This window comes from Pteropus vampyrus, unplaced genomic scaffold, assembly GCF_000151845.1.
Source record: "Pteropus vampyrus isolate Shadow unplaced genomic scaffold, Pvam_2.0 Scaffold21, whole genome shotgun sequence".
In the NCBI taxonomy this organism is placed as follows: Eukaryota; Metazoa; Chordata; class Mammalia; order Chiroptera; family Pteropodidae; genus Pteropus; species Pteropus vampyrus.
This window is the reverse complement of record NW_011888802.1, coordinates 9,900,311-9,924,965: the sequence shown is the minus strand read 5'-3', so window position 1 is coordinate 9,924,965 and position 24,655 is coordinate 9,900,311. Positions and strand designations below refer to the sequence as shown.

The 24,655-nt window shown below is 32.4% G+C and overlaps 1 protein-coding gene and 1 pseudogene across 2 annotated transcripts in view; both read right to left on the bottom strand.

Annotated features, from left to right (window-relative positions):
• Nucleotides 1–24,655, bottom strand: part of GPC5 (glypican 5) — a 1,186,964-nt gene that overhangs the window by 756,375 nt on the left and 405,934 nt on the right. The window lies entirely within an intron of this gene.
• LOC111736720 lies at nt 5,582–5,697 on the bottom strand (annotated as a pseudogene).

Sequence of the window (24,655 nt, the reverse complement as noted above, 5' to 3'; positions counted from 1 at the left end):
CCTTCATCTGCAATGTTTGGACAAATTCTATAACCTCTTTTCCACTTCCTACAAGAAACTCTTACTATTAGCTAGTCAAGGACATTCAACATTCCTATATGAGGCACACTAAAGGAATTTTCTTAGCAGCCATAAAAGATACTATAAGAACAAAGATTAAAAGTTACATATCAACTTTTAATCATCACAAACGTGTTGCTATAAAACAGATGAAAAATGTAATGAACATTTATACATGCCAACATAAATTCTAACAATTTAAAACATATAAAGGGACAATTTAGAGAAATACGAGAACTTGAGGAAGAGAGAATTGGAGTGAAATCAAAACCAGTAGGATTTGTGAAATAGAATTAAAGACAAATTCATTTTAGAAAAAACTAAATTATAAAGAAAACAAGGAAGATTAAACTCTAAAGAAAATAAGAATCATAAAGAGGAGAAACAAGAGAATAAAACAAAGTAAATCCTCTCTTTGAAAAAACAGAAATATAGAAGATAAAATAGAATTAAAACATATATAGAGAGAGAGAGAGAGAGAGAGTCTATGTTAGGCCAAGTTACAATGCATAGTCAGTCATATGTCATATATAATATGTGAATATTATATATGTATATATTCAGAATTTTCAACTCCAAGATAAATCCTTGTATAATAATTAGACTTCAGTGATTAAGAAAGCATTATTTGAGAGCTTAGGTACAAAAATCAAATCACTTAGAAGAAAACTAATAGGGCATCAGAGTTTTTCACAGAAAAAGTCGACACCAGAATGTGGGAGGGAATATCTACAAGTTAATCAAGGAGATAAAGAAGCCAATGGCTTTATCTTTATCCTCCCAAGGTGTGCATCAACTATAAAGTCTATAGTTATGAACATCCATAAATTCAGGGAACACTTTATAGTAAGATATTCTTAAGAAATTTATCAGTCAACCTATTTCTGATTAGGAAAATACTGTCAGCAAGAAAAGAAGTGAGAAATGAAACCATTCATCTGTAGATTTAAGGGGAAAATGGCATGGAAAATGAAAAATATTTTACTGATAATTCTGAGAATGTACAAATGATCCACCTATAAAAGTTAGGAGGAGAGAGTGCAAGAATGTAGAAAGCAGATTTACCTCCCCAATTATGTCATATACAATAACTGAGAGTAAGAATATTTTTAAAGCTCACAATGTACCCATAATAATATATACATATTAAATAGTACAAAGGCAAATATTAAGAAATGTCGAGTTACAAAAACTGAATAGTGCAGGAGGAGTAGACAAATTAGAAATAGCAACTAGTTTAATTTTATTGCAACTCACAGTAGGGAGCCATTAGATAGTGTCTAAAGAAACAGAGAAAATTTAAATACAGTCAAAATTATGAAAATAATGACTAGAAAAAATACATCTGCTTATCAAAATAAATGATTATTTATTACAAGTATTTAAATTATATTAGAAATCAATACTTAATTTAATGACATGTACAAAAAAATATGCCAATAATCAAAAATGACTTTAGAGGTGAAAAATACAAACAAGGCAAATAACAAAACAAGAATCATTCATTTGTTTTTCTACCATGTTGTTCCTTGCATATGTTTTTATTAATTTTTAAAATTTTGTTAAGATATTTAAAAAGTGCTTCTTATATATTATTTTCCTGACGATTCTAACCTTAAGGTTATATTTCTTGCTATGTCTTTCATAATATCTATTTTCCTTGAGTGCTTTGCTTTTTTTGACTTTGTTTTGTTCTGTTTTTTTGATTGAGAGGAAAACAATAGGAAACACACACCAATGCAGGTTGTCTCTCCAAAGTTTGACTATATTTCACAATCCTCCCACTTCCGTTTACTTTTCAGAGATTTCGGTTAGTTGTTTATGGTAGTTTTTCAGGTTGCTAGTTGCAATCAAAGTGAAGAATAGGTTATAGGGAGTTTAGCCTAAAACAGAGGACCAGAAATCCACCTAATTTTCTAAAAAAAATAAACTTATTCCTCACTTGTGACTTGTAGGGAGAAATGCAGATTTGGAGACATAAATTGTCCATGACTTGGAAAAAAATCGTTAACTGTATAAGGCTCCATTTTAGCTAATATAGAAGAGATATTGTTGAGAGAACAAGAAAGTCGACAGTAAAGAACTCACAAGGAAAAGCGTTTCCACAGATAATATAATCTATCCTACTCCCAAGAGGAGAAATTTTGTATTAGTGAAACTTCCAACAGGTATTACTTTCACTTCAGTTAATCCACAAAAATTGAGTCAGCGACATCTGTGATCAACCATATCAAAAATAGCTGATAGATGAAATGTCATTAACAGAACAAATAGTTATCCATCATTCAGTAAAAGTTCATCCATCACTCAATTCTGTCTTATAGTAAGCACACACACTACACTGAAAACTGTCAACTTCTGATGATCTATAAACTTTTCTTTCATGACCATGTGATCACATTTAATAAAGAATACAGAAAGTTCAAGGACAGTCAATAAAAAGGCTATAGTAATATAATAATAAATATGATAAATACCAACATTATAACTTACACTACAAAATAAAATATCCATTTTATTGACTATCTGATAGTATACTGATAAGAAAATGCCCTGTATTAGATATGATCATACTAACAAACATTACACATTTTAAGTGACACAAAAAAGAATAAAAGAATCTAACAGAAATTGAGGTTAATCATTGATTCAAGTTCAATATTATAAATATGCATAAAATTACCGTAGAATTACAGGTGTATGGTGATTGAAATGCTATAAAACAGACATTCCTAAATATACATATATAATCCAATTAATCATTCCCAAATAGAAGCCAGATCTTCTATTTATTCCCCATTAATAAATGATATGATTACTTATCAATTATGCAGTTAGCTGTTTTTAATATCCCCATGAAGAACTTAACATAATTTTTGCTAGAGAAGCCTTCTCAGATGTCTCACATAATTTTTTAAATGTAGATGTCTGTTGTGGGTAGAACATTATAGAATATGCTGTTTTATTCAGTGCCGACTAATCACATGCATAAGACTTGAGCAGCAACTCTCCACAAAGTAATTCATTATTTTCTCTTAAATTTTACATTATGCATGCACATACATTCATACAAAAAGTTAATAGTGATGAAAATCTAAGTGAAATGAAATATAAAGCTTGTGGTAAAGGACGGTAATACAAAGCTTGTGATAAAGAATTAATTGTACACACACATACACACACACATGAAGTTTTCCAACAACCATACAATTTTTCATAAATTTCTACCCCAAGTAAATGTGAATTTTCATTTTTGTAATATATTGCATATTAAAAATGAACTGTGTTTTTATTGATTTTGAAAGCAACACTTCAAAGTATTAAAGTAATAGCTTTTTGATTGATTCAGTCAGGATGAGTTAGACATTGAAAAGGAAGGGAGAATTAATCAGAAAGCCTTGATATAAGACCTGTTCATAGTATGGATTTCCATTTTTTGTGTCGTTGTTCTCTTGTTAGAGACCTGATGGACTGTTTGAAACAAGTTGAATGATAAAATGACTATGACTAGAGAGGTAGTAAGTAAAGATATATAAGAATGAAGTCTATTTTGAAAATAATGTAGAGACTAAATTTTAGAATATTCCCAGTATTCTGAGTAGAAATTTTACCTTTTTTTAAGTCAGGTATATACTTCAATCAATCCTCATAGAAAAGAATAAGTCAGAAGTATGCCTAATCAAGATTAAGGATATAACTTTGCCTTGCTTAACCAAAGAGATATTCTAGAAAATATCTCTAGAATATTTGCACTGATAGATGCAAATCACATCTGTTGTCAATCAAATTACAAATGATACTATACTCTGGCTTTAACAGTAAATTTTTTTTCAATTTTTTACTCAAGTAATTCAAGAAACACATACCAATTTCCCACTCTGAGGCAGGCACTGGACACTAGACAGAATCCTGGATAAAACATAATCCCTTCCCATTCCTGACATATGAGTCACTGTGAGAATTCCAGTGTTGATACACTGGTGATTCTGAGGCATGATGTCAAGATGTAAGGTTCTCAGTCCACCTGGGAGGCCACAGGGAGAAGAATGTTGTCCAGAAATACCAAACAGACTGAAAATAATGGACTTAGGACTTAATCCTGTGGGACACTAATCAGGATGATTCAACAGCTTGGCTGGGAAGGAGAAGCTAGACACAGGGTAGTAACTGCAGGGAAATAAAGAGCTGAGAGAAAACTAAATATGGAGCTTAGAGAAACTTAAATATGTCAAAAAAAAAAAAATAAAAGCCCAATATGTAAAAATGTTGATGACAGAACACAATTAATTTATCAGGCTAAGTCCTGTGGAAGAGGGTGAATCAGCCTTAGAGAAGAGGAGGGTCTCATTTTGCTTTCTTACATGAAGGAGAGAGAAAAGGGCACAGAATCCAAACATTTATATCAGATACACTTTGCACACTTTCGTCATTTTTGCAGACTTCCCAGCAGCCCAGGTTTATGTGAGAAGGTAGCTAGCTGAGTTAATCCAGAGGGGATTTGTCAAGGCAGTGGAGTTGACAATTTTGCCAAGAATTGTTAAGTGACAGACGGTGGCATCTAGATTGGATGCATAGAACAACATAAAGTCATATGAACATTAAGGATGGGAGGTTTAAATAGGGCCAAAAATTAGGTATAGTGAAACGAATAGGGTGAAAGAACTGTAAGGACAATAGAGAAGTTTTGAACTTTTGATTTCAGCAGTAGAGAATTTTTGACTTCCTTATCTCGTGTGTCCCATAAATCACTCATTCCTGTCAGTCCCATCTCTATTAACTCCTTTTTCATGCCCACTGGCAAAGCCTTGGTCACTGCTCTCATCCTCTCAATACCAGTGGTCTCTTCTGCTGGAGTCTTCAAAAGAGCTTTTCTGTCTCCAATCTCACTTTCCCTCAAACCAACAGATCCTTTAAAATCTCAAAGTAGACTTTCCGAAGTGTAAATCTAACGAGGTCACTTGCCTACTAAACCCATGTTAAAAATAATATGAACTTTATGTCAGGCACAATGAAAAATAGCTACCTCAAAGGGCTGTTTAGAGAATTAAAAGAGTTAATGTTGGTAAGATGTGTACAGTGGTATCTGGTACACAGATTTATTCATTGATATTACATATGGTAGAAAGAGAATTCAACTCAAAGATCTGAGTTCCAGCCATGGCTATGTCATATATTTCCCAATACTTTCGAAACAAGTAAAACACCTTCTTCAAATTTTGGTTTCTTCATATGTAAAATGGGAAGCTTCTAGTTTATAAAAGCTATGATTTCTCAATTCCATCTCAGAGAATTTCTTAATTCCCTATCAGAATTATAGCCAGTTCTATATAAATAAAATTCCACAGCAAGTTATTCTACAGAAAAAAGAATGAGAATGAAGAAATTTCTTCTGTACAAGATACTTAATAGAATTTCACTTTTCTTATTTTTTTTTTTTTTTTTTAGGTGAGGCAACCGTTGGTTGACCTCACAGATTGCAAGGACATTGTCAGTTTACAATCCTTTATTTTTTTATATTTTACGCCTACAGCACCTGGTCTTCCTAGGGGGTCTCCCATCCAAGTACTAACCAGGCCCAACCCTACTTAGCTTCCGAGATCAGACATCAGGCTTGTTCAGGGTGGCATGGCCGTAGACTTATTTTAACTTTTTATATTGATTATATTTATAGAAATATCGCAAAGATCCTCGAACCTACATCCCCTAATGTTAAAATTTCATATGACCACAGTATATTTGTGCAAATTAAAAATTTAACATTAATACAGTACTACTGACTTAACTATAGACTACTCAAATGTTACCTTTTTTTCCACTTTATAAAGTTCTTTACCTATCTAGGATATAATAAAAATCCAGAATAGAACATTAGATTTAGTTTTTATATCTTCTTGTGCTCCTATGATCTATGAAAATTTCTGTCTTTCCTTATTTTTTATGATCTTGACAATTTTGATGAATAATGGTCAAGTATTTTACAGAATTTCCCTCAATTTAAGTGAGTATAATTAATGTCATGATTAGGCTGGAATTATAGGTTTGGGAGAAGAATGACAGAGCTGAAATGCCTTTCTCATTGCATCATATCAGAGGGTGAACAATACCAACATGCACTACTAATATTAACCTTGACCACTTATTTAAAGTGGTGTCTGCCTTGTTTCTCCACAGTAAGGTACTATTTTACCATTGTTATTATTTGAAGCAAGTCACTGAGTCCTGCTGTAAAACATTTGTCTTTTTTTAATCAGTAATCACAGAAATATTTATTGATAGGCATTATCAGGCAAGAATAAAAAACTGAGGTTTTTCTAACAGTCATGCACCACATAATGACATTTCAGTCAATGACAGACTGAGTATACCACAGTGGTCCCATAAGGTTATAATGGATCTGAAAAATTCCTATCACCTAGTGACATCATAGCTGTCATAAATCGTAGTGCAACGGTTGCAAAAAATCAACAAGGCTGTGGTTGAGGTGACAAACAACTTTAAACTGGGCATGGATAAAGATGACATTGAGGAGATGCTAGAGGCGGTTCCTGAGAAAATGACTAACGAGTTGTTGGAGCTGTAACAAGAATACATAGCTGAAGAAGAGGCAAGAGAAAAGAATACTGCAGAAGAAAATTAACCTCTAAGAAATATCACAGTGAATGGCTTAACAGAAGCTTTTGCAGATCTCAACAAGCTCCTTAAAAATTTTTAAAACGTGGACCCCAACACTGAAAGGTTTTCATTAATAAAGAGGAATGATCGGGATGCATTACCTACTTACCAGCAAATCTATGATGTAAAAAAAAAACAAAAAACTACCATCAACATATTTCTGAAAAGAGTGACACTTCCTCAGGTAGGTCCTACAGGAGGTATTCCAGAAAAAGGCATTGTTATCCTGGAGATGACAGCACCACACATATTACCCTTGAAAACCCTCCAGTGAGACAAGATATGGAGATGAAAGACAGTGAAATCGATGATCCTGGACCTGTGCAGGTTTAGGCTAATATGTGTGTTTGTGTTTTAGTTTTTAACAAAAATTTTAAAATAATAATAATAATAAAATCAAAAATAGAAGAAATCATATGGAATAATGAATAAAGAAAGCACTTTTGTACAGCTGCATAATATATATTTTAAGCTAGGTATAATTACAAAGGAGTCAAATAAAAAAGGTAAAAAAATTAGAAAATTCATAACAAAAAAGTTATGGTAAGTTTGGTTAATTTATTATTGAAGAAACTTTTTTTTTTAATAAATTTAGTGTAGCCTAAGTGTACAGAGTTTATAAAGTCTATAGTAGTGTACAATAATGTCCTAGACCTTCATATTCACTCACCACTCACTCACTAACTCACCTAGAACAGCTTCCAGCCTGCAAGCTCCATTCATGGTATACAGGTATGCCGTTTTTCATCTTTTATATTGTATTTTTATCTTTTCTATGTTTAGATACACAAATACAATGTGTTACAATTGCCTACAGTATTCAGAAGAATAATATGCCATACAGGTTTGTAGCCCAGGAGCAATAGACTATAGCACATAGCCTAGGTGTGTAGTAGGCTATAACAACTAGGTTTGTATAAGTGCACTCTATGATGTTTACACAATGAAACTGCCTAATGATACATTTCTCAGAACACATCCCCAATGATAAGTAATGCATGACTGTGATTATATTTTTACTTAATTCCTAAAATCTTGCAACATCTAAGTAATGACTGTAGTAATTTAAAAAATTCAGAGTTCAACTGCTCCAGGCACTACATTTTTTGTGTATTTATAATAAATTGAAAACTCAGGATGATGATATTTTTTTCACTGTTGTTAAGAACACTGAAAATTTCCATTGCAAGGGCATTTTATATAATTTTAAGTGTCTTTTATCTTCTAGTCAATGTAAGAGCAGCAACATTAAAATATTTAATTTTTATTTGAACATTTACCCATTCACATTAGTCCATTTTTACAGCAAATTGAAATAATAAGGCAAGTATTATGTAAATAAAATATAACATGGAAAAATTAAGTGCCTTTATTTTTTATTGAAATATATTTCACATATAATGTATAAATTTAAAGTCTACAACATGTTAATTTGACATATTTATATACTGTAATATGACTGGCATTATAGTGATAATTAGCACCTCTATCATGTCATATAATTATCTCTTCTTTTTAGTGATTGGAATAATTAAAATCTAGTCTCTTGGCAAGTTTGATGATTATAATAAAAAATAGTTGTCTATTTCACTATCCTGTGTAGTAGATTTCTAGAACTTTATATTTGTTGCAAGTTTGTACTCTTCTCATATTCTTCATATAAAGTGATATCATAGGATGAATGGTTAAAAAAATGTGATATATACACACACAATGGAATATTATTCGGCCATGAGTAAAGGAAAGAAATGAGATGCTTACAGCTTTACTTTCCATCCCTAAATGTTCTGTGCACAGGATGCTCTTTTAAGACTGATCACTAGGCAATGGCCATGATCCCTATTCTGTAAACTTGCATTCCATCACTAGAACTTTTAGCTGGGAGAATTCATCTTAGTGCAGTACAGATCCCTGAGCTTCTTCAAATCTGACTGGGCTTGTTCCAGATGCCTCCAAAGACTCCCGTTACTTTTGAAAGTGGCCTCAAGAATTCTCAGTTCATAAAATATCCCCCAAATAGTTTACAGATATCTGGGCAATATAAGGGAGTTGTGTTATGGCTACCTACTGCTGCATCCTTATTCCTTCATACTGAAGGAGAATGAAAGGTGCTTAGACACTGGGCTTCCCTAGATAACACAATGCCTGAGATCCTTTGAGTCATGATGATTTCATCCTACCCTGGATTATCTTTCTAGCTTCCACTTATATCTGCTTATCTTTTTCAGTGTAAATAAGCCTATACACAATTCAGAAATAAATTCAGAAATTAAACCTAATGTGTCTGTATATCAAGTCTTAAAAAATATACTCTGCTTCCTATTATATCTTTCAAAACATGTCTGGATATATTTTTGGAAAACCTTATGTGGAGAAATACAATCTGGAAAAAGTATCTGTAGCCTTTATTACAAGCCACGTAAGTCAATAGATCTTCATGACAGATCTTCAAACCCATATCAAAAAATCAATATTAAGGCATGTACCTGTGAGGATTTCAACACCATGACATAGATTTTAACTCATTCACCCTTTTCCAAACTGGTTCTTCTATAGAAACACAGCTAAATCTCACCATAAATTTCACATAAAAATAGATATTTACTTCCAGAAATATTTTTAACATTTTGAAAAAACTAGTTTCACTACTTCTTCTCACCCATGAAATAAAATATGTCTATGTTAATCAAATTAAAGATATGTGAATAAAAAAATATCTTAGGAGAAAGAGAGACTCCTAAATCAATGGAACACCTTTACTTGATGTGGTTGTCATGTGATTGTTAACCCAACTGTCTCTGTATTTGTTAAGGGTCATAGCCATGGAAATGCAGTGAAAATTACATATAGATAGATAGATAGATAGATAGATAGATAGATAGATAGATAGATATAGATATACACACACACACACACACGCACACATATATATATATTTTTTTATTTTAGGAAATAAAAGATGTACTGTGTTGCCTCTGTTGTGAGTTCATCTGAGTAGAAAATGTGAGCAATGAATAAGCCAGTATGCATCCACATCTGCTTAGCAAAACACTGTGTGGTACAGCTCTCCACCACTGTGCTTAGGAGATAAGTTATCAGCAGTATAGAAGATGTTCTCCCTTGCAGTGGTAAATTTGCATAATTTTGAGAGCCTTGGCAGTAGGCAGGGAAGAATGAACTATCAGCATGGAAAATGTCAAAGCGGCAATGGAACGCATCTCCAGGCTGCTGAGTAGATGGCTCCCAAGGCCCCATAAGAAGAGCATGCAGACTCTCAAGTAAATTGACTTCCATGATGTAAATCTGTTCCCTCCTGCCTATTTTTTTAAGAAACATGAGCCAATTGCAGAAGAGACATCCATGGTGTTATCTGAGATCCTGGAGAAAAGAAAGTTCTATAGTAATGAGTTGAACATTACTATAGAACATTACATTTGTTTTCTGTTTTCTCTAGACAATGGAACATGCTGGGTGTATCTGCTTATGTGATGGACTAAATTCTGTAATAAGAAGGCTACATGGCTTGAAAAAATAAAAACAAATAAACATACTTTTGTTACAATGTTCTTTAACTTTGGCTAGATTTCCATCGTAAAAATAATGCTTTGTAGTCATCAAAACCTATTTCCTTTTCCTCTTAAACACATGGCAAGACCATTGTTCCTAGGTTCCCTTGCAGTTTAAGTGACCATATTATTGAGTTTTTGTCAATGGGAAATGCTGTAGGTTACTCCCAAGCCAATCCCATTAAAATGTCCATTCCACCAGCTGAATGGAGAGGACTTGGTTAACATAGAGGAGCAGTGAGCCACATGATGGAAGATTCCTTCAGGACTCTTCAACACAGACTCGAAATGCAAATCAAAACCACAGTGAGATATCATCTCACACCTGTCAGAATTGCTATCATCAACAGGACAAGTAATAACAAGTGTTGGAAAAAATGTGGAGAAAAAGGAACCCTTATACACTGCTGGTGGGACTGCAAACTGGTACAGCCACTATGGAAAACAGTAGGGAGGTTGTTCAAAAAACTAAGAATGAAACTACCATATGATCCAGCGATCCTTCTACTGGGTATTTACTCAAAAAAACTTGGAAACATTTATCCAAAAAGATATATGCACACCAATGTTCAAAGCAGCTTTATTCTCAGTGTCCATGACAGGGAAGCAACCAAAGTGTCCTACGATAGATGAAAGGATAACGAAGATATGGTACATATATACAATGGAATATTACTCAGCTATATGAAGATATGAAATACTGCCATTTGCGACAACATGGATGGATCTTGAGTAATCATGCTAAGCAAAATAAGCCAGACAGAAAAAAGTTGGAAACCACATGATATCAATTATATGTAGGATATAAACCTAAACAAACAAACATGACAAACAAACAGAGATTTTTAGACATGGATAGTGGACTAGTGGTTACCAGAAGGTAGGGTGGAAGGGGGCAGGTTGATAGAGGTAAAAGGAGTCAAATATATGGTAATGGAAAGAAATCTAACTGTGGATGGTGAACACACAATGCAATATATATGACTTGCTGCTGAATTGTACACTTGAAACATTGGATTTGTTGATCAATGGCACCTCAATAATTTTTAATAATTAAAAAAACTAAAAATAGAGAGAAAATAAAACTCTCCTCAAGTTAAAAAGAACGCAATGACCTATCTTCCTTAGATATTATAGTAAGATAGAAATTCATTGTAATAAGCCACAGAGATTTGAGTGTTATTTATTATACCAGTTTGCTTACCCTAGTTAACTTAATTGCCATTATGTCTAAAATACTGATACCTTGCTGACTAAAATCTGTTGGTATGGGGAAGGAGAGATAGGAGTAGGAAATAGAGGGGATACTATTTCAAAATTAACTAAGATAATATCTGTAAAGCACTTAGAACAATATCTGAAATACTGTAACCATAATATAAGAATTTGGTTAGATTGACTAATAAGTAGATATATAGTTGAGAAAGATATAGACGGTTTTGATTTTTTTCTTCTGGAAGTGAAAATCTATATTTAATCTTTGGCTGATCTTTCTGCTACTTTGCAGAAGCTCATCCTCCTCTAACTCACCATATTATATGCTGTGTTTCTACCTCAATGCTCAGTCTCACACCCAATTTTCTTGTCTCTTTATGTTATTTCCCTAGAAAATTTTATTCACATCTATGAAATCTATTACCTCTATTGGTTGATATTGATAGAGTTTATATCTCTAATTCAAACTTATCCTTTGAGTTTAAAACAAGCAAACTCAATTTTCTACTTGATATCAACTCTCAAAAATGTTCCAAACTTCACATATTCAAGACTAAACAAAGGCTCTTTCTAATTTATTCCTTCTATTCCACTGACTGCTATTTTGGGAAACTCCACCACCCTCAATCTAGTTGTGTTCTCCAAAAGCCTAGGAGCTATTCCTGATACTATGCAGTCCCACCCTTCTCAAAACCAAATAAATGATCAGCAATTCAGATACGTTTACTTCTTAATGGCTTTCACATCCTTCTATCTTTCCTTTTTTTTCACTATCCCAATCCATAGTACTCTTATGAGCTGCTGCTATAATTCACTAAGTAATCTTCCTATGTTTATTTAGCTCCCATGCAATATGCTCTATTTATTGCGGTTACAGGGATAATTTTTCAAATGTAAATCTAGTTAACACATGCCTCAGCTTAAAATCTTTGTAAGACTGTGTTTCTTTGAAAAAGATCAAATCATTTATCATCTACTACCAGGCCTTGTGTGGTCCCGTTCTTGCCTGTTTCCCATATCATCTTGGTCCATTCCTCCCCTTGCTTTCTGAGTTTCAATCACACTGGGTTTTTTTGAGTCTTTAATGTTTCACACTTCTCAACACACACTATATACAGTTGTGCTTGCTCTCTCTCTCTCCCTCTGCCTCTCTCTTTCCTTTTTGGTATTCTCACTCTAGGTGATGTTTTTCTCCTAGGAAACTCCTCATTGTGCTTCAATCAGGGTAACTTTCTCAGTGAGTTATAGTCTTGTAGCATCATGTACCCTTCTTTCATATCACATAACCTATCAGTAATATCAGCAGTCACACGTGTTGTCATTGGGTTCATATCCATCTCTCCTCCTACACTAAGCTCCACAAGCACAAAGTCTATGTCTAGTTCTCCTAAACCTTGATTTTTTAAAAATACTTTTTACAATATTCGTATTTATTGAATAATGATTTTTGCATTTAACCAATTTTAAGTGTTGATTGTAAAAGTTTAATTTGTCATATCTTTCTTTAAAAAGGCAACTGTTCTTCTCTAAACCTTGATTTTTCAACAATCCATGTCTAAGAAGAGGCATTCCATACATTTTTTTTTTTCTTGAATGAACCTGGTGGGGAAAGGGGTGTGAAATTTGTTCCTTTGATTGGAAATGAGATTTTGAATGAAAGATAACAACTATTTGAAATAAATTCTGAAATTCTGAAATTCAAAGGTTTGAGACAATGAGGTGATAAATTTCTCTGTCTAATAATGGAAAAGGTGGCTATTATTTTACTGCTTCAAACTGTGTTTGTACAGGTTATTATAGTTATACAAGAGGATGGCCTTAGATGGGAATGATAAAAAATATTTTCATTCTTTGGAATGGGAACTAGAAGACATCATCTAAAGCATTCTCATGGGTGTAGTTAAACCCTAAGGGGTAAAATAACAATATTAGAGCCTCGTATTAATCCTGCTTTGAGGAATTAAAAGTCTTTGCTTTTACTTGGGACAAAGGCAGAAATGCAGAGCAGCATTATTCTGGAAAAAGTGACGAGATGGCAAAAATTGACGTACAGAATGAAACACTCTTCTACGGCAAGATTACTGTGAAAGGTCAAAAGTAATAAAAAAAAAAGAGAGAGAGATTTTAATCCACTGATACATTTCTCAAGATTTTCCATAAAATGTCTGGGGACGAGAACCTGATAGAAGACTATCTGTCTTGTAGTCAACTCTGGTGGGTTTTAGAATACTGCTCCTGTAGCCTGAAGTGAGGTGCGAGGCCCTTAAACTTAAAGGAGTTGAGAACATCTGGGTTCCATTTGTCTCTGAAAAGAATATGGGGACTCTCAAACATTTATCTTTATTTTTTCTAGTATGTAAACAGGATCAAACACATCATTCAATGATCTAAATCATTTCTGAGGCAGCCTTAGTGTCTATGAACCGAAAAGGAAGTAGTGCTTATCCAGGAATGAGTATAAATTCTTCAGCTGCCATCTAGCCTGTTTTGAAATAAGACTTACATCCCAAATTGACCTTGGAAGACATTCAGTTGTTAAGATAAAAATGAAGCATTCTTATTTTCAGTGACTATGAGGCAGCCAGTATCAGTCACAGAATACAATTACATTAAAATATGTATTTAAAAGCAAGTACTACTCTCAAGGAGATAATTTAAAGAGCAATCTGCAATGCATAACTGCTAAGGGTCACACCTGAGCCTAAAATAGAAAAGGATTTTTGATTCTTTCTTGATACTTAACTACTTCAAGTAAGTGTCTACTACTCCAAGGAAGCATGTGTAAAACGCTTTCAATGAACTATTTGAAAAGTTCTGCCTTCAGATTATTGCTGACATCTCTTTTAACCTCTCAGATTTTGCCCACTTTAGTACCAACCTAGAAAATCTCGTATCTCTTTGTATACTGACATAGCCTATGAGGTTTTATTGTCATTTTTAATACAAATTCTTTCATAAACTTGAAATCCTAAAGCTTATCCTGGAGCAACAGTGTGAAGAAAAGAGTATCTGAGAAGCAGTCCATGCATTTGTCTGGATACATCTATTACAAGTGACACAATATAGTCCCATTCCCAGAGATATTTTAACACTAATTTGAACAAAGAAAACTATGAGGCTTCATACCGAAGCAAACAAAACATTTTATATATGTTAATAAACAGAATTGATCAAATCATCAAGATAACATGCAATTGTAATTGTTATGCATCTAATAAGGTATAGTATTTGTCTTCATAGAGCTTGTATTCTAGCAGTAAATCACTGGGATACATGGCAGAATTCATCAAATACTACAAAAGAAATAAAAACAAAGTGATATGAAATAGAGGGTAAGCAACTTAAAGAAGTTTTGGAGATAGTTTTTTCTTCTTTAAACCACAGCATCCCTAGCTAATAACTTCGAAAACTTATACATATGACATTAACTGTATATGTTTCAGTACTTTTTAATCTATACAATAGGTTTATTAATATTTCTTCATTGCATTAATGAGATGACTAAATAAAATAGTATATGTAAAATACCTAGCACTTTGTTGAGTACGTAGTAAATATCCCATTAAATTAGAATTCTTCCATCTTTGTATGAAAACTATGATTTGTAAGAACATAATATCTCAATAAATCTTAATAAAGAAGGAAGGGAATTTATGATAAATGAGTTCAGTTTTTCAAAATAGAAATTGTGAATAGGGTTGGAGGAGATTTCATGGTAAAACAACAGTAGGAACAAAGACATGGAGTAGAAGGTGCACAGAAGCCACAGAGTGCAAACTGACCTGAGCAAAGAACACATAAATAAATGCTGTGAGAACAGACCATAACTGTCCACTAAGCCTGTTGTAGAGAGACTTGAATACAATACTGAATCCTCTAGATGTAATTCTGTTTGTAATGAGGAATCCCTAAAAATTTGATTTATGGCAGCTTTGAAATAATACTTGTAAGAAAACAGATTCCTTTGTTAAATACATTCTGTATTGCATTGTCTTTTTAAAGTTTCTAATATACATTAACACAGCAAGAGCAAAAAGCAAACCCTATTCAACTATGTTTAAGCTATATTTTATAAACTTATTTACTAAACTAACTCTTTCATCTCTATTTCTCTGCATGTAGCACCTATTAAAAACTGTCACTTTGGGTGTTGGAACATACTTCAAGACAGAGATTAAATCTACTATAAGAAGACAATTCTGACAGAACTATCAATTGAAAGAGGAGAGTTTAAATGCTAGGAGGTTTTATAACAGTTCAACTGCAAGCTAATATGTGAATGGCTTAGACTGGAGAAATAACATTGAGAAAAGGGCGTGAATCAGAGGCAACAATCCTTGGAATGTGATTAACTATACAAAAAGTAAAGAATATGCAAGGCCAAATAGAAATCTAAAATATTAAGGGCAAATGACTATATTACAGGTGGTATTTGTAATGAAAATTGGAAACTCTGAAGGGAGAACATGACTCGGAAAAAAAGAACTGATTCAGGAAGCGTTGAGCTTTAGACCCTGGCTTGGAACCACTCAGAAGGCAGCTGAAGATTTTGTTTCATATCAATCAAACTTAATTTAACACCCAGAAAGTGCCAGATTCAGAATAAAATATGAAGAACTAAAAGATGAATAAGGCACTACCCTCTACTCTTGAGGTCTTATCTTTCTGGACTCGCTCCCTTATTAGAGCAGACCCAGAAATCTTTTTAGAAGGAAATCTTGGAGATGCTCATGTATCTCTGGAGCTTGTCCATTCAGGTAGATGTTCTTAAGAGACTCGACTTGTGGCAGACATTTCATGCTCAGCAAATATTCATGCACTTCCAGATATTTCAGAGACAGTTATGATAGGATAGTATAAAATATCTAACTAATAGATTATGATTTGAAGTGACATGTATCACTTTGCAGCTGAGAGAAGAAAAAGCTCATTTTATTCTTAAACTTGCTGTGTGTGTTGGGTATCTCAAGATTACGATTAATGAGTGTTATAGTTTAAAGATGGAAGAGGGTAGCCTGACTGACATTGAAATTTTTGTAACAAACAAACTTTGGTTTATTTAAGTCACTGAGAATTCAGATGTAATGGTTTGTTTTGTTTTGTTTTGTTTTGGTGTGCATGTGTGTGTGTGTGCACATGCATGCCAATACACTGAGATTAATACAGCGCCCAGTGGTGGGGAGAGCAGCTACATGTGAGCTTGGGTTTTCTCACACTGGACTTCTGTATAAAATGTGTTGATGGAAAATGTTCAGCAGATGATAATTTTAGAATCCTAATGTTCTACATTGTACTAATAATATTATTTTTCTCTCAGTTGAAATAATCAGAAAATTATATATTTAGACCATAGACATTAATCAATTTTTTTTTCTGATTTGCTTTCTGATGTTGTACATGAGCCTTAAAGAACTTGCAACGGTATTCATTATACTAATATTACTGAGTTTATTGCCCGCATATCAGTTAGGTTTAGGTTGTGAGAATGAATGCATCTCAGACCTCAGAAGTGGAAAGAACTATGATTTTCTACAGAAAATGCTATAGTTTTAAGAGAAGGAATAATGGAAAAGAATACGAGAAAAAAAAATGGGAAAAGGGGCATTACTCAAGGGATTATTTTCTGGCAAAAGGATAAAAATAATATATGTAATTAAAATTCTTTAAGTTTCACACATAATTGCACAGATTTATGCCAGCAGACATATTGTTTAGACATTGTTAAAGGAAAAAAACAGGGTCAAGATTTAGACTTGTTTTACATCATGGGAACTGGTAAACATGTTACACTATGCAGTCTGTGATTTAACATTTGGATCATTCATTTTAATAAAGAATGTCAAATCGCAAAAGGAAAATTAATAAACCTAATTTTTAGAGTCAGTAAACCAACATATTGACGGGTCTGGAAAATTTCTCATGTGAATAATGGTGAAGAGTCAAAAATGATTGGTCTGAGAAAGAGAAGACCTGGGGTTTGTGGAAAGATTATGTATATACATTTGGTACTGGTTGGGGTGGGTGCTCTATGGTTCTTGCCTTCACCTATTTAGTAGGTTGATGTGTCAGGTAGAAACACATAAAACCGTCTTTTTTTTGTAAGCCGAAAGTCTAAATACTGACAACTTCATATGGTTCCACCTAAATAGAACAAGAAACACAGTTATCTCTGAATTGTTCATTAGGGTAGAACTTGGGGCAGAAGTTGGAATTTATGGAAGTTAGATTTTAAGCTAAAATAAAATAGAAATTATATCTAGAATTTTCCAAAGTGAAAATATGGCTGAAATATCAAGTCCTAAAAGAAAGTGCCATCAGAGAGTTCATGTCAGAATTCCATGCTTTGAATTTGAGTTTAGCTATGTGATCTTTCTTTATATTTTTAATTTCAATGAGTCTAATATTCCATACATTTCAAATCATTCTAGTAAAGATATTCTTCGGTGTTGGCTTTAACAATTTAAAGATTTTTATGTAAACCAAACAATTAGCCTAAAAAAAGTACACACAGGGCTGACTTCATAGGCGTGCAACCTGCTTACAGAGGCCCTTTGCATAAACTACTGTGGCTGTCTTGAAATTTTTAGTAACTTTTTTTTTTCTCAGTAACTTTGAACAAGGGAATCTACATTTTCATTTTGCACTGGATCCTGAAAATTATGTAACCAATCCTAAATACACTGGTTTCTTAAATTTGCATAAAGATTAAAATAATAAATGTACATTAATTCTAGGCCATCAAAACCTAGTTTATCACTTTTAAATTACATTTGGGAATGTCCTTATGAAACAAAATTTATTGCTTCAAAGATAATTTTGTAGTAACTATTAAATAATCTATATCGATGTGCATTTGGGAAACTAAAAAATTTCTAAAGGAGATTTAATATTGTATGTATCAATTAACCATAAAATGTTTCTAAAATCATTAATAAAATAATTATGGAAGAACATTTGAAGAGGCAAAAATCAAATCTATGACAATGTACCAACTCCATGTCTTGGAAACTGATATACGAGAAACAAAGAATAAAGAAACAGCAGGAAAATATATCACTATTGTGGTTACAGCTTCTAGGCAACCCATTAAAATGACAACCAGACAGAGGTAACAACAGATGTACCTAACATAAAAAAAAAAGTTAAATTAAATCAAGTGAAAATTTTCAATGAGGTAACTGTTCAACGAAAAGGAAAAAGAATAAAAATCACATCTGCTTACACAGTAATGAAAATGAAAATGAAAGATTCTGCTAAAAGTTTATGTTAAAAATTAAGATACAGGTAAAGCAGTCTATGTGCATTCATCCAATAAAGAGAAAATAATGAACTGGTGAATCAATGCCAAATGTCATTTTGAAATGCTCAAAAAGAAGAAAATTGAGATTGCGGTTGATAAGATTTCTAGCATATAGCAAACAATCCAGCCAAAACTCTAGAAGGAAACAATATATTCATTTTAAAAGCAAATTGTACACTTCTGTTCTTTAAAAGACGTGCACCATATGGGTTTTTCCCCTGAGTTAGTGACAATTTGACTTGAAATTCTTAAGATCTTATAAACATTTTAAAACTAATGAATAAAACTCATAGTAATTTAAAAATAAAAATTCTAACTATTCATTATATTATTATTATTATTATTATTATTATTATTATTATTATTATTATTATTAAAGTAATAGCACAGGTAGTTTACTAATAACAAAGCTCATGTGATTATGGACTATTGAGGCTGGAAGGAGCCCGATCTAAACAGAGATTGCCAGAGCCCTCGGAATAAAATCTAAAGTCTGCTCAACTCAGGAAAGACTTTGGACCTTCAGAATAGGACTGAGAGAGTGGTGGTGACAGAAATTGAATTATAGCTTACCTCCTCTAGACTTCACTGTCAAAAAATAAAATTAAGAAAAATTAATAAAATTGAATTTGGTGTTGACAGCCTGTAAAATATTATTTTTCAAGAAATTTTTAAGAAAATAGTATTATGCCCCTTTCCTTTCTCATAAGCTTTTGCTGTTCTCTCTCTTCATGTGTTTCCTCTTTGCTCCTCAGATCTCTGGCATGCTGTGTCTAGAAAGTCCTTTAATCTATCTTATGTTTACCGTCTTTTTAAAATTGATTTTTGATGCTGTTTTGACTGTGAATTATGTTTTAGTAAAGGAGAACAGGGTGAAGATTCCTGAAAATCCAGGTGTATAGGATCTGAGAAGAGATTTCCCCTGGGTGCCTGCTTCCAGAGGTTGACTTCCCGATATCGTCAATTTCTAGAATTCTTGCTCTGGCTTCATTTTAAAACTTTGAACATAATTATCTCCTCTATCCTGCATTTGTCCTACCACAGGGCTCCTTTGTAACATTGAAACAGGCAATGTGACCAATTATTGGTTGCCAAAACAAATGAACAAACAAACTTTTAGAATTCTCTGGCCTCCTACTGAAATATGGCCACTTGGTTAATAGGAGGATACTCTATCAAACTGATCACTTTCCAAACACAACTTTTCTTTTTTTTACCATACTTTATAAAGTCATGAAGAGATACTCCATGCAATTTCTTCTGCTTGATCCATAGGAGACCAACATATAAAAATTAAGATAAAAGAAGGTAGTGTAAATGCTCTTTAAAGTCATTTACAAAAAGAAGTTAACTAGAGTCTCTGACTGTAACAGATGTTTAGAAACCAGTCTAGCAGGGACAATGTTAGAGAAAAAAGTGGCTGACTCATTATGGGAAGCATTAGGAACAACCAAGCCTTTTGTTGTTCTTGGTTAAAGCCATCTGTTTAGCAGGTTAACACGTTTCTTAAACACAATAGAATGATCATTCAGTTCAGTTTAACAGTTCATTAACTAAGAACAGATTGACAACACATGGATATGTGTGAACTACACATTCACATGCAAAATCAGTTGCACTAAGTTTATTTTACTTAAATGGATCTATTTACTGAATTTGCTAGAGAAACTATATGCTTTAGATACCTCCTGGACACTTCCATATTCCTGTCCATTGAGGAATCTTCTTACAGTAAAAGAAATGATTACTAGCAGAGCATCTACATTCCCAATGGCTTCATTTTCATTTCCCAATCCCAGTGATAAATTCCATTGGGTTGGGAGAAATAGTGAGTTCTCTGAGACATCTGTACTAATTATCTCTGTGCTATTAGTTTTAATAGCCTGTTTGGTTGAACAAATTCTAAGTATAGAATTTAAGAAACAGAAAATAATACATTCTGTTTGGAAACACTGGTATCCTGTAAAAATAACCTCAGTATATAAGTTTCTCTTCTTAGATTAAAACTGGAACTAGTACATTACCAAAATAATCTATATTATTCTAAAGAGAAAAAAAATTCTACTTCTAATAATTGTCAAAAGTGAACAGGTTGCAAATCTTCTAGTTATCCTACATTTCTGTCTTGCTACAATTTTTGTAGATAAACATAATGCATCAATATCAGAATAGCATATTATTACAAAATGTTAATGCAGAATTCTAAATTTTCTAGCATTTCTAGAAAAGCAAACTATTAATAATAAATTGTAGTTACAGAGAATGCATCTACTTTAATGAATTGCAAAACCTAGCATATTAAGGCATCAAGAAATGGTTATTTAAATGATTTAATTATAGCACAATATGTTTTTCTACTGATAATGTTACTAATTATGCTTTAATAAACCAATCTTAACAACATAATTACAGTCCAAATGTTTAACATAACAGTCCAATCTCATTTGAAGCTCAGACTAGTATTTCAATTGTAATATCTGTTAGTAATTTATTCTGATTTTTGCAGTTGGTTAAAATAAGTCAATATCTGGCAGAAATAAATTCTATCATTCCAAGTATTTATATATGCAACAGATCTTGGCTCCAAGCAAATCTCAGCCAAATCCAGCCATGATCAGCTGAGGTGCAGATGACCACAGGTGTATGAAAAAGAAAAAAAAAAAAATACTTCAAGATACATTTCACTAAGTTTTGCATGATTTTAATGAAAAATTATTGTTGCAATAGCTTGACTGCTACAAAGGTGTCATTGTTCAACATTTCTATTATTCAGTTATCACGCTTACTATGTACAAATCATAATATCTTTTAAAATAAATTATAACTATATTCTAATTCATGTCAATAGTACCACAGTATATCATTAAATATTCTCTGGTACTTCGTTTTATATTCAATCTCAATTAAATGCCTCCTAGATGCTTGGAACTGTGACTACTTCTCTGAGGCTAGATCAGAAATCTTGCTATAAAACCTACAAAATGAACCCTTTATCTTTTTATTATGGAAATGATTTACTACAAGCAGGTACAATCTTATTCAATTTTATCTATCCGCTACTTAGGAAATCTCTTGATCCATTAAAGAATCTCAATAATATTTGTTGAATAGAGTAAAGAGATACTGTCAGCCTTCTCAACTCACTCAGAAGACTACTAGTTAATAACTGCAATAGGCATTGTTTCTACAAATAAATTACTCTCATCAATGCCCTCATTTAATCATTTTTGTACTCCCTGTATCTATTACTACTCCTGGTATCTAATGGGCACTTACTTGATATTTGTTCAGTGAATTAATTAATGAATGGGAGAAATGAGTAAAACAACACAGGAATTTTAAAATTATAATCCAAGATCGAAGGCATATTATTTATAATTAGATAATTTTAATAGTTACTATTAGTATTTAGTAATTAAGAAGATTCACTTTCCCATTTCATTTAAATTTTACATATAGAGATCAAATTAATTATATATTTCACTTGATTATTCAGTAGACATACACTGAATCTTTCTTATCTTTCCATGTACTCTATTAGACACAATGAGGAAACACAGGTATATCCCACGACATAATAGATATGTAATCAAGACATCATAAATGACATTATATGTAAAGTCTTGTTTTAAACAGATAATACCTTGAATATTTTTCTTGCTACAAATCCAGAAAATGCATTTGTAGGTTGAGCTGCAATACATTCTAAGATGTCAGATAAAGAGGTCTTTTTAAGAACAGATAAAACATGATGTTTCAATAAATTAGCACAGAGAATTAAAGAAATCACTAGTTATGAGCATATTTGTGAAACTGACATTGAAAATTAGTTTACTAATAAGGCTACTGTGCTGTTGAATGACAAATAATATTTTTTTCTACTCAATTCTCATCAATGAAAAAACACAATACAGTTACTTCAATCAGAATTTAAGTATAAATAATTCTCATTGATATGTTTGAGGCATGTTTCACTTCTTATTTTTTAACAAAAGAAATTATAATATTTAAATCTGTAAACATTTTAATGGGTGCAAATCCAATATTTAAAAACTCATTAATTAGATCTTTATTTCAAGGTCTATTAAGTGCCTTAAGAACATATTTTCTAAAACTTTTAAACTTCTGATAATGTGATTCTATCACAAAAATCTTGAAAAAACTTTCTTATTGTTAAATTAAAAATGAATGTGTACAATAGAAAGGCACTAGGACAGAGTAAATTTAGCAACTATCTTGTTTTGTTATATATAGCTAATAAATTAAAACTAGACTATTATAATTAAAAGCTGACAAGCTCATTTACTTTAATAAGATAAAGAGAAAAGGAGTGTTAAAGGAAGTTAAATTAGATTTTACCATCTGTTTAATGAGTTTCAGGCCAGATATAAAATTTCAAAATGATCATTTTCAGAAATAGTAACTGATCTGCCTTGTAACAGGTATATAAATGCCTATTCAAATTCATTACTGTAAGACTCATGATTTGTTTTATTTCTAATGAAACCAATTAAGTTTCCATCACATCACTGTGAAACACATAATAAATGCAGAACTTATATTCATAAGACATCATGGTTTTAAGATTATTATAATTCATATTTTAATTTTTATCCTAGAACTTTAATAGTTTAGTTTTTAATGAATTTCATATAACAGTTATTTCACTTCTTCAATATCCCGTGCCTAAGACATTTTTCCATTGATCCTCAATGACCATATTCTTCTCATAAGTCAGCTTACTTTCAAGGTGCATTAACTGCTTTAAAACTATAGGGGGGCATGTGGTTAAGTGCTGCTGAACTGCCAGACACATATCTAGATAAAGCTCTGCTCTGACCAATCACATCTTCAAAGCACATTTGTAAAATGACATACATTTACTGAGTCTGTAAAGCACTGTAGATTCATAATATTATCTGCAGGAAGCTGAGACTATACATGAGCCAGTCAAAAATTATGTATGGCAAAGGGGTACTATAAAAGATCATTAGGTGAATTATTTTTTTGAATGCCAGATTTTGGAGTATTTGGGGTCGAGTTGTGACAGTAATTAGAAGACTGCACACAGCCCAGAAAATCATACATAAGAGAAAGGCTGGGCAGTTTGGGAAACCTTCTGAACCATTAAGACCTTTAGAATTCAATGAGATTGGTAGAACTATAAACTTGAATTAACTACCAGAAAAAAAGCTGGAGGAGAGGTTTCTCTGGAACACTGAATCAGAGAAAAACATGAGTTAAATTCAAAATAAAAAAAAAAATAGCCAAGTTTATGAGATACAGCTCAGAAAACTAAATTCAGATAGAGAAAAGACAAAGTGTAGGGTTAGACTAATTATAACTAATCTTGTTAAGAAATTTGGGAACATAAAATGAGAGTACAGAGAAAGAGAGTCCACTGGGGATATTATGTAATACCCTGTTTGTTTGTTTTTTAACTCTTTTATTTTTCTTCTCTAGAGAAGTACATGCATAAGTCAGTTACAGAGTGCCAAGGAGAACATGAGTACAAGTGTTCTTATTTGGGGACACACTGAGACTTAATGGACGACTATGAGTTACAGAGAAAGAGATAAAACTGCTTTTTCCAAGTAAAAATAATAATTTTTTAAAGAGAGGATGGGATATCTAGAAGTAAGACTTTGGAATATTGAAAAAACTGAACAAATGAGAAGTGTTTGTGGGGGAAGAGTAGATGTCTGGTTTATGCAGAAAAGGGGAATAATTAGTAAATGAGGCTGAAGACACAGAATATCACATTATCCAGGTCTATATAAATCATGACAAAGAGTTTGTCTTTAGTTTTTAAAATTATATATGTGTGTGTATGTATATGTGT